We start from the raw sequence: 12,003 nt of genomic DNA, 5'->3' as shown, positions 1-12,003 counted from the left end.
ATTAAGTAGCGAGGGCTGTGGCTCGTTTGCGATTCGACACCCACGCGTGTTCTAAAATCGAAAATATAGCGGTCGCGGCGAAGAATAAGATAGAATTACAGCTAGGAGATCTAAAAACCTGGATATACGAAGACTTAAAAATCTCGATACATTTTTTTTCAAAACTTTTTAAACCTTTTTTAAAAGGTCAAACGACTTTCGTTGACAACGGATTCACATTCACGAAACGTTAAAATTTCTGAAATCATGCTTGACGAGACTCAAAAATCCCTGAGGAAAAAATCACCAGAATCCCCCAGAAACTTCGATCAATCCTTAATCGATAATACAAAGAATAGGCAGAACGCATTCAATTTGTCCTGTGGGCCACAGAATATTCCCCTTCCCACCACCTTTCTTCGATAAATTATTATCGTCGTCACCATTAATTGTTGCACAAGGGTGGAATATATATTTAAACGTGGGACGACGGTGCGTCGGCTTTGATGTCGTTGCATGCGTAAATCAGCCGATTTCCTTCGACAAATCTCTCGAAGGGGGAGAGAAGATAGGGGGGAGGGGGCGAGAGGACCTGCCCATCCCCGAAATTTATGCTAAGAGAACCCCTCGGGTGGTCCGCTTAGAGATCTGGCTGCCTGTAAATTTGAATTCCTCGAGGGATGACCGTGACTCCGGGTCCCTGTCATATTATCCTATCGCGAGAGGAAGTATAAAGAACTCTTTATTGCGTTTTTCCCTTCGCGACACCCTTAAACGGGCCTCGCCTCCCTTAAGACGAATCTTTTTTAATCCGGTCTCTGGAAGGGTTTGTTTTGGGTTATTATATTTCCAAGGGATGGACTTGAAGGTACTTAAGAGGAAGTATAAAAAGTATAGCTGGTAAAAAAAAAAGGTAAAACATTTATAGTATTTAATTGTTTAAAAATTGTGTTCGATTATTTTGTCATCAAATATCGATTATGTTTCAATTTGGATCGAAACAAATTTTACTAAATCCTCAAAGCTTTGAATAAAACTTTCTCTTTTTCACGTTTGAACCCAATCTGGCGACCAGATATCCTGAAGAAGACCTGCAAAAATTCCGAAACTCGACCCTTCCTTCTCGTCAAAAGAAAACATACCAGAGATATTCTCACGAGTCGAACTTCTCTTACAAAAAAAAAAGTGAAGAAATAAAAATCAGACGCACATCCCTCCTTTTGAACACTAGGTGACACTATCCTGTTGGAAAACTCCTCCTTCCCCAAAAATTCAAACAGATTCTAAACTCTCCATCTCTGGATGACTATTCTAGGGAATATTAATCGTCGCCTGTGGATTCATAATTCTCGATCCACTGTGTTTTCTTAGGTCTAACTATGTATCTTTGGTGCATCGTTGGGTCGCTCGAAGGAAAACATTGTCCCGTGGAAGGAATCTGAAAGAATCTGGTTAGTGACGAAAAATAAATCTGTCCGCGCCAAGAATCACAGGATTTTGTTAATGATAATCGATACACGTAATGTAACTTTGGAATTGGCTGTCAAAACAATCAGTCAAGTTCGATCGATTAATTATAGAGGGAGAATCCTTGTCCACGAATTTGTTAAACCATTTATGAAACATTTATGAAATTAAAATTAATAACGCTGTTCACGGAATTGAAAAAGAGAGAAGAAGAAAACAATTTACATGTTGGAGAAATGATGTAAGACCGATCGACACCGTCTTCGTTCATCGGTTATTAAAAATTTACGACATCGTACTCGTGTTGCGTTAAACCTTGTTTCCATTCAGAGAGCACGCGCACCAAAGTCACCAAAGTCGTTTTACTTCGGGGCCGTATTTCAATTTGGCACAAACGAGAACGGTTCCTCGTCGAACACGTTTCTCGAGAGCGTCTCTGGCCGATGGCCAGAGTTCGCGCGGCTGGAGTTGGATGTTCTCCACAGGCGGGGGCGGTGCAGAAAACAAGTAGCCAGTCGAACACGTTTTTCCACGAGTTAACCGCGCGTTCTTCGTGTTTCTCATCCGATTTCGTTTCGAGAAATCTCGTGTTCCGTTATTTCCACGGAATATTAATATTAATATTTCACGAAAAATATTGTCATTTCAATAATTCTTCGCAATATCTCGTTCATTTGTATCTGAGAAATTCGGCTTAAATCGTGTTATTCCAAAAAATCGAACGCTTCGAATGAAAAAAAAAAAAAAAAGCAATTAATCAACAAATATTTATTTCATCGATCTGTCTCTCTCTTGAAATTATCCACATTTCAGAACCACCGTTGATCTCTCATCATCGAAATGAATTAGACGAAATTCAAATCCACGTGGAAAGAAAAACAAATTTTTGTTCCCTGAAAAAAATTATCACAAACAAATTTAAAAATCTCGCTCGAAACACCGTAGCCGCGAAAATACCAGTTTCCAAAAATTAATTCGAACCACGGCCGGCTAATAAAACAGCCGAGGGAAGAGTGTCGGCGTCGACCTTCAAATTACTACCTTGCCGGACGGCATCAAAATCCTGACCTACGTCACGATAATTACGGGTGGTCCCCACGGGCCCCTCCGTGGAAACAGGTTCAAGCTATTTCATTCAATTTGTCCAGCCTCGAAACGTGTTGCCTTGTGTCTTGAAATTGTGTCCGTTTCTTCCCCCTCGAGCCTTTTCGTGGGGAGAAGAGGAGGGGAGAGCGTTTCCCTCCTTGGCCAGAAAATACGGCTCCGCGCGTAAATCGAAAGAAACGGGTGCTTGAATCGCGTGAAAGACAATTTTACGGGCGGAGAAAATGCGATTTCATCTTCTTCTCTCTCTTCGCCCCTCCTCCGTCTCGTTGATTTTTCGAATTCACGGGCGCATCGGTTATCACGAGGTGGTCGTTTTACAAGGAAACGGCATTAGCTTCATTGTTTCGTTAATTGGAGAGCAGGTAGTAAAAAGCTTTGGTGGCTAATTGTGGCTCGGTCGAGTGGGAAGTAAGTACTGTGTTTCAATCGATTTTTCGGGGGTTTAATGTTGGTTTGAATGGTTGAACTTTCGTTGTTAATTTATATTGGTGAATTATATTTTTAAAATCGATACAAACAAGATCAATATCATCGATGACCGATTAATTGATTTTACGGGAAAAAATGGATTGATGATTTCATCGATTAAATATACAATTTTTAACGATGGGGAAACAATTAATTAATGAAATATGAAATAGGAACAACATGTTCAAATAATTTCAATGTTGTGATTTTTTAATGAAAATAAATTAGAAAATTTATTTAAAAATAAATCAAAAATAATATAAACTGTTAATGTTGAAATTGTAATAATAATTATTATAAATATATTATGGAAAGATACTAAATTATCAGCATATAATGAGTTTGATTCTTGAAATATAAATATTATTCGTGCAGAAATATTAATAAATTTTAATTTTTTAAAAGTTTAAAAACTTTATAATTGAAGCTTAAATTCAATGCACTAATCTAACCATATTAAAAATTTTAAAGGAATTGATTTAAAATTTAAATTTTTAAAAATTAAAAGTGGAACATTCTAACATGAGAATGTTGAATTGGTGGTGTAGAATTTAATCGTTCAAGAGATGATTGATTAAATTTAAATAATAAATAATCGTTTTGCTATTATTCTTTCTAAAATAATAAAAATAATAAAAAAAACGTAATCGAGGTACAGTTATTAATCCTAAAAAATGTTGAGGGAAAATTGTAAGATTAAAAGATTAAACGTTTATTTGTTCAGTTGCATAGAAAAAAATAAATTTTTCGTTATAAGACAACGCGTTATTTACACATATTTATTATTGTATCTGTCTGTTTCTCACGTAACGTTACGTTTAGACAATTTTTATGCATTGGCTCTTAATGGATTAATGGAAGCTAGGGGAAATCTTGGCGCCTAGTCTAGGTTATGTTTATGGGACACGTGTTGGTAAGGTGAAAATTTTTAGATTTTACGACTTGGTAGAGACGAATTTGTTTTGGTAAGTCGTTAAAAGTGGACGAAAATTCAAGAAAAACTCTTCGAATATTTAATACGAATCTATATTTATTTAAAAAATAAACGTGGAAATGTATTTCATTAACTATTCATAAACTATTTCCTAGAATAATTTATCACCAGAAATTAGTTTCAAGATCGTAAAACATTTTTGATTATACACTCCGCTCAAAAAGTGTTAAAAATTCAAGACCTTCGATTATCGATTCTTCGGGGCGTGATCTTTCATCCTCGTAAAGATTTACCCCTATGTTTTTGCGTCAAAAAATTGTTGAATCCTTTTAAATTATAAATAAAAATTGATAAGTTCGAACACATACAACGTTTATTCTCTAGGATGGAATAAAAGTAATTATCGTGTTATTCACGATAAAAAAATTTCCTTTTAATTTTAAAATCAATATTAATAGATTACAAAATGTTATTCATCGTCAAAATTAGTTTCGTCACTTTTTTTTTTTCAATATAATTTTTTTTTACTAAATTCAAGAAATTCGTCACCTTATTATGAAAAATAGATCCTGTAAAACTCGATCACACGATAATTAATTTTTCTACCACCTCTCATCGTCAATATTACAAATTCTCATACATTACATTTAAATAATAAAATCGAGGATTTCGTAAGACTTTCTCAAATTCGTTGCATTTCCTCTGTATATTCGTTCTACGTATGGACTGTACATCATCATCCCAAAAAAAAAAAAAAAAAAAAAAAAACAACCGTAGGAGCCGAACAAGGTGCAAAAGTCGTAAAGAAACGGTATCGATTCCAAAGCTGCTGTCCTTTAAACAATAATTTACGAACCGATTCGTCGAGGGTGGAGTCGTCGATCGAAATATCCATCGCGTGTCTGTCGGCTCCAGATCAAAGGAGGAGGAGGAGGAGGAGAAAACGAGAAACTGGAGAAAATGAAAAAAAAAAAAAAAGGAGGAGGAGAGAAAGGGGTCGGCGAAGCCTGGTTTTCTGGAAGGCAACGCTCCCGTGAACCCAGCCCATAAATCCTCCACCATAAACCGTGTAACTGGGTGAGCCGTAAACCGGAAGCACGTGCTCCGCCAGAGCCCCACGCAACAACGTCCATCGACGTCACTATTTCACGCCAACGCCACTGGCCAATCTTTTCTTTCGATTGTGTATGCACCTTTTGTGCACTTAATGCACTTCGTACGATTCAACGGTCGCCCTTTTCAGAGCAACTTTTCACGTGTACGTAGACAACGTGTCTCGATTTCTTTTCTTCTCCCCCCTCTCCGTTTGACCGGTGGAGGACGATGGCGATGTTTCGTTACAGCAGAGAAGGTATTCTCTGAATACCTGTTGAATATTAACTGCATTCTCTATATCTTATTGGCCCGAATCTTTCAAAGTTGATTCGCAAACGGATAAATTTTGCAGCGAGTAAAACAAAACAGGGAACGAACAGGAAAATCTTAATGGTTTCTAAAGTCATTGTTGATCACGTTTGAAATTTTTAAAAATAATGGATTTATGGATTCGACAACAAATTTGTTTGAATGTTCTTTTCATGTATGCGATATATCGTATCCTGACATATTTTCGATAATAGTATTAATAGTAGTGTATATTATAATTATACAATATTAGTTTGGATATATTTCTTTATATAGCCTGATTTGTATTCCCTTTCTTCCTTTCATTCATTTTAAGTGGCAGGGTTGGTACAGTTCTAACTTGTTACTTTTGACTTTCCTTAATGAAATAATTAATACGATTTTGAATCTGATTTTGTACATCTTCTATCTTCTTATTTCTTTCGAGTAGTATAAATTTTCTTCTTAAGAAATGCTTACTTGGAATATTTAAAAGAAGGTTGCAGATTTAAAATGATCTGAATCTACTTGGGACGTGATCCTTTTGTTAGAGAAATGTTTTATATTCCAAAACCACCGATTATAACGACAAATTATACTGGGAACAGGTTATTGTGGCAGGTTAGTGTTATCCTAAATATCCGGAAGGTTGTCGATCTTTGCAGTAAGCCGCTTACCGCTCCGGGATATCCGTTCTAACCCCATAAGATTTGTTGCGACCAAATGGGTGGTCTGAACGTTTTCGTCTTTCCAAAGACAAGGTACACCAACGTTTAGAACGTTTTGTTGAAAAAAAGGGATACGAAAAAGGCAAGAAAAATATGCAAGGGAATTTAAAAGTTGAAAAAACAATTAAAAAAGTCACGATTTATTTACATAATTCCATCACAATCTATCAATCCGCCTCAATAATTTATGTATACATCTCAATAAATCAAAATATGTAATTTTAATATAAATATCCCTGAAGATCGATCACAAACTCTGTTCAATCTTCCACTTCATCATCAAACTTCTTTCCTTCTCTTGAATCTCAACTTTATCCACAAAATTATCCTCTCAAAGCAACTTTGCATGCGTACATGTGTGCATATGTTATAATTTAATATATTAAGATAGTTAAGATTCTAGTCTCGTTGAATATTAAATCATTTTCTTTTTTTAAATAAACTGGTTAATACGTATTTTGATGTTAAAATACGAATGACCTCCATCGCCGTGTTTACAGTAACTCGTTCCCTTATTTATCCTGCACTCGACGACAGAATGCATCCTCTTAGACAATATTTTCCATTGCCTCCAAGTGAAAGAATTGGATTTCGACAAGTTCAGAAGCTTGAACGCGTTCTCTCTCGATCAATATTTGAGCTGGCACGCACCGATGTGAATACAAAGAGGGCGAATAACCTTTTGGAAGGAAGCCTTTCACGAAACATTCGTAAGAATTTCCGCGCGGCGTTTCAACACGAAATTTTCTAAGAATGTTGAACGTATAGTCGTCCATCATTTCTATTATTTATCATATTGTTCAAATAAATCGTGCGACGAAAGGTGCTATGCTACGAGAAAAGAGATAAAGATATGTTTGAACTTGCAAGGATCAAACAATTTAAATCCTTTTTGAATCTGAATCTTTGAATATCTAGCTTGAATACGTCTTTCAGTGACAATAATTATAAATATGGAGGATTGGTATTAGATCAAAAACGAAAAATGTTAGTGATTGAAGACAGAAGAGAGTGATGGAGAGAATTAACTGATGGATTCTGTTTATCGTGTCTCACGATAGATTCGTGAAATTCGTTCTTTCTGGCCTTCCACGAGTCATCTGGTAGCTCTTTAATAATCTCTCTTATGTACACGATTTATTTAATAATCTTCTTTTTAATAATCGGTTACAGAATGAAAAGAGTATCTTTCAAAAGTTTTGGAAATTTTTAAAGTTGAGAAAATTAGATTTAAAGTAATTCTTCGAGAAACGTATATCCCATAGAATTTTGACAAATGTTTTTCGTTCGAAAAAAAAATTCTCATGATTATAGAGTGTGTCTTATATCCGAATAAATGACACGATTCAGTTATTCCACGTCCACTCTTGATTTTCGGCTCAGTTTTGTCCGACGCGTGCTCTCGACCGTAGACTAAATACCGGCATTAAATTAGGGAGAAGTCGACTCGGAACAAGGCGTCCCGGTGTGTAATATACACGGCCAAAATGGTGTAATGAATTATGACCGGCAGAATGAAGTCAGCGTATGCCAGCTTAACGTTCCTCACCAAGTGGTAAAAACCACTTCTTATTCGCTCTTATGTGTGGGCATTCTATTGTACAAGGTGACTCTGTTATTCTTTCTTGTGAAAAAATAAGTCGAACGTGAAATAAAAATATCATTTTGTAGGAACGAATGTAGAAGGAACACGGTGGTACGTGGTGTCTTGTTTTTTTTTTTTTTCAGAATTTCTAGGATATTTCTAGGATAAATTTGAAGTGCCCAACATTGAAAAATTAACTTAATAAAATCCATGATACATTGTAATGTTTACGAAGATCACTTGGTATTATTATATATATTACAAGATAAACTTGTCTCTTAAAATCTTATTTCTCTTTACATCACTGCAATCTTGATTCTAAATAAATCTAGATGATAATTTACGTAAATGCGTAAATATGTAGGTAAAACATTGGTCATAATAATCGAATCGATAAATACAACAGTATTTCCCAGCTAACAGTATCACCGACTGAAATCAATAAACGAGAGCCAGAACATCGATCAAGAAGAAGGGAGACCATTACATATTCTAGCGCCATGCAATGGGACGGACCGTTCATACAGATTTCATCTCAATTGTTATTATTCCTCGCACGGATCCCCGATGTTTCTCTAGAAAACGGCATCATCGGCGACAAAATAGGCTGACATTAACGCGCAAACCGTCTCTCGCGCGCGGTGCACGACTGCAATCCGAAACGTTCGTTCGCGATTAAAATATTCCATGGACGTGCGCGTACCCCCACTCCTCCGCCTCGATGTCCCCCCCACCATCTCGCGGCCGAAGCTCGCGAGGCGCAGCACGTTCCCAAAACGTATCGCTATGCGCATCACGTGGTCTCTCCGTCGTCGCTCACGATGGATCACGAGAACCGCCGAACATGGCGATCGTCGACCGAACATGGCGAGTCTATCGAGACCGAATAGGCACGAATCGATCGTTTTAATGCCTTTTGCGACAGCAAGCCATTCGTTACGTAAGAATGATTTGATCGAGCGATTTGATCCCTCGTTGCGGTTCGATTCTCCCCAGGGATTGACAGTTTGAAATTTCTTCGAACGGTGACTTGGATTCACTGGTGAAGAATGGTGGATAGCGGTGTGGAGAGTCTTCTATCTTGTTTTTATCCCCCCTCCTTTTTTTTTCTTCATTCAGGATTCTATAACTTCTAGTCGAGCTTATACGCGGAATGGTATGTCGACATTGAAATATTTTCAGGCGCGAGAGAGTTGTAAGAAGAGTTGCGCGTGTCTTGTTTTTATGGGAACTATAAAGAGGTTCCCTTTTCCAGAGAAACGACACTCGATTCTATCAGAAACAATCGTGTGCGGAATAATAGGTTAGGTTTTGGTAGAAGAAAGGAAATTTTTGGAAGTTTCATTTATTACGATTCTATGCTCGGTTGAATACAGATTTTTCGTGTATTCTTTTTCTACGATTTCATCTATAAAACATGTAACAAATTCCTGGTATATCATAAATTTTAACAAGATGTCTACTATTTTCTTCGGCTTTACTACTTCTTTAGGTGACGATCGAAACTTTAACCATCCAATTATTCTAATTAATCAAATTCTAAAATTTTAATAATTCAATCAATTCAAAGACTTATAAATAAATAAATAAAATAAAAGTGATAAAAATCTTTACGATTCATAACTAAATAATTCTAAACAATCTTCCAATTTTTACTAACCTAAAATCCCTAGAAATAATATCCCTAAAACGCTAAAAATAGATCTAGCGATAATGTAAAAAATGATACGAAAGTGAGGAAAATGTCGATTTCTAAATAAAATGGCCAAAGTATGATATATCCATAAATCTGAGAACAAATAACGAGAGTGAAATTGAAGGCGTGGAAAATCTCGTCCTTCCATATATCTTATTCCGATATATACGCGGCAGAAGAAGAAGGGAACGAAAAAGAAGAACGTATCGATGATAGTTTAGTTGGGTTGGGTAGCTAAAAAGGGACGCTCGAGCCGCGTGAATAACAAAAGGCTGATGGAACGTGCGCCGCGTCCACAAGAGGGCGCGATGGGTACGGTGGAACAGGGAAGTGCGGCGCGTGATAGTAGAATATTCATTCTGTGCCCACGATCGTCAATGCGCGTTCGCGTGGTGAATTCACCGGCGAATTAAGCGGAAAGCAAACGTTTCACAAGTTGCTGCTGACGCCTCTCTCTCTCTCTCTCTCTCGGATCGGCCATGATTTTCCTCTTTTTCACCGATAATCGACGGCTCTTGTATGTATAATATGCACTTAAGTTGAATTGGCGATGATCGAAGAGAGGTTTGTCATTCGATTATGATTTAAGTGAGGTTATGTAATGAACGTCTGTTAACCATTCACCGGATTGATTTATGGTAATTGTACGTTTGTATGTTTGTCGTGTGGTTATTCGATGAAATTCAAGTGACAAGTTTTTATAGATTATGCACGTGCCGGGCGCGTTAATCAAAAATTATCGCAAATATTTTCCGGTTTAATTGTGGTGGGGCAAGATCGTGATGTGACAAAATATATTTGATAAATTTTCTTCAAGAAACATTCTTGATCTTTCCTTATGTATTTTTGGTCACGTTTGAGATAATTCTACTATGTATTCAAAGATAACGATTTTAACTATTTATTTTTCTTATGTACTGCGAAGATGAAAACTTGATGGCCAATCAATGAAGTGTCAAACTTTACCCTCGGGCCAATGATAACGGAACGAAACATTTTTATCAAATTTTCCACCTTTGGTTTACTCAAGCGTGTTTTATCTTTCGAATTTTTATCAGAAACGAAAGTCTCTTCACGGATGCAGGTACTTTTTCGTTAGAGCTGTTTCATAACATTTGATAGCGTTATTAGCCTAGTCCAAGAATTTTTATATAAACCGTCTCGTGTTTGTTTTTCAAAAAGTTAAACTTATTAAATCATTTTTATTAAATCGATATTAAACATTTTTAACGATTTAAATTATCTTATAAAATTCAACAATTTTCGAAATTTCTTATCCAAACATTTCTTTTATTCTTTATTTTCAAACAATTAACAATCCAAGTCTTAAGTAATGATTTTCGACCAATTTTTCCAATTCACAATCTCTTTTCTCTGAAACGTTCTATGGAATGGAATACTTGAAGAAGAGCACGGTTCTTCGAGATCGTCTGAGTGCGGAAACGAAGATCTTTTTGCGCGATCGACTCTGGGGGCGAAAATTCGTGTTACGCGATGCGGCGCCCCGCATTTCAGGGAAGTGCCTTTGTGACCTGGCCCCCCCCCCCTTCCTCTCTCTCTTTCAATCCTGTCAACCGAAACATCTGCTCAACGGGAGCACTAGAAACATTTTTTCCTCCAGAGAACAGAGCGCGCCTTATGTCCTCTCGATGGAAAAAATACAAATCACTTCGTTAACCGACGAAAATTTATATTCTTGTTGACCTCATTAACAAACAGAGAAGAGATGAAGAAACTCGCGCAAAAACTTTTCTCTTGTGCCAACCGAGTTTCGAGTACTTTTTTTTTTTTTTTTTTTCAGAAAAAGAAAGGATTTGGTAAAAAAGTTAATCGAGCAACCGAACGTATTTTTAAACTAAATTGTTTCTCGTAGCTATAATTTTTTAAATAATAGAATTTTTCTTATTTTTAAAAAGAGAAATTAATAAGTAATTACTAATACGCGTGATAAAAAAAAAAAAAGGAACAAAAATTCTGGAAATCCATATTTGTAGTACGAGTTTGGTAACTTTAAATGTTAAAAAAAACCTTATCATTGGTCGTCATTTTTCCTTGATTCTCGAACGAAGCCTGCAGGGGGCGCGAATAAAATCTTCCAGAAAAAGAGAAATACTGTGTGCTAGTTCGATTTGATTTATGAATCGATTTCTTGCGAAATAAAAAAGAAAAATTATATAATCGAGTCGAAACTCTGGTATTCATGTTTAATTGACAGTAAGCCGATGATTTACTTGACGCAATATGTCTTATGGCAAAATTCTCTCCAACGTCTGGATATTCTTGTCTCGGTACAGAGTGTTTTATTAAGCGGGCATATTGCTCGCTTCTTGCGACCAGTTATCCGATAAGAAAGTATCAAGTGGTCTGGGAAAAAGCTGGGAGTGCCGTTAAATTAAGTCACATTTTCCACCGGCGTTTTCAGCCTAACTGTAACTTTGATCGGTGTTGAATCGAATGTTGTACGCGTTTTATATTTGTATAGTATCGCCTTGTACTTGCAAATTTCAACGTCACTAACTGTGAGAAGCGATTAGAGTGTCTGTCAGCCGGTACACAAGTTATGCAGTAGGTTTACTTTATGGTTGTACTATCGATACGGTTACTCTTATAGAGTAAATACGAGGTAATTTGTTATAATACAACCAATTTTTTTTGA

The 12,003-nt window shown here is 36.4% G+C and overlaps 1 protein-coding gene and 1 long non-coding RNA gene across 4 annotated transcripts in view; one reads left to right on the top strand and one right to left on the bottom strand.

Moving 5' to 3' along the window:
- LOC100863068 (fibroblast growth factor receptor homolog 1) overlaps nucleotides 1-12,003 on the bottom strand; it is an 82,247-nt gene that overhangs the window by 36,141 nt on the left and 34,103 nt on the right. The window lies entirely within an intron of this gene.
- The window catches only part of LOC147658460 (uncharacterized), a 64,343-nt gene that overhangs the window by 26,750 nt on the left and 25,590 nt on the right, over nucleotides 1-12,003 (top strand). The window lies entirely within an intron of this gene.

The sequence above is a fragment of the Apis florea genome, unplaced genomic scaffold (assembly GCF_048593485.1).
Source record: "Apis florea isolate Af1SG1 unplaced genomic scaffold, ASM4859348v1 contig_2272_pilon, whole genome shotgun sequence".
NCBI lineage: Eukaryota > Metazoa > Arthropoda > Insecta > Hymenoptera > Apidae > Apis > Apis florea.
Note: the sequence above shows the minus strand (reverse complement) of the source record. Positions and strands in the feature narration are given on the sequence as shown.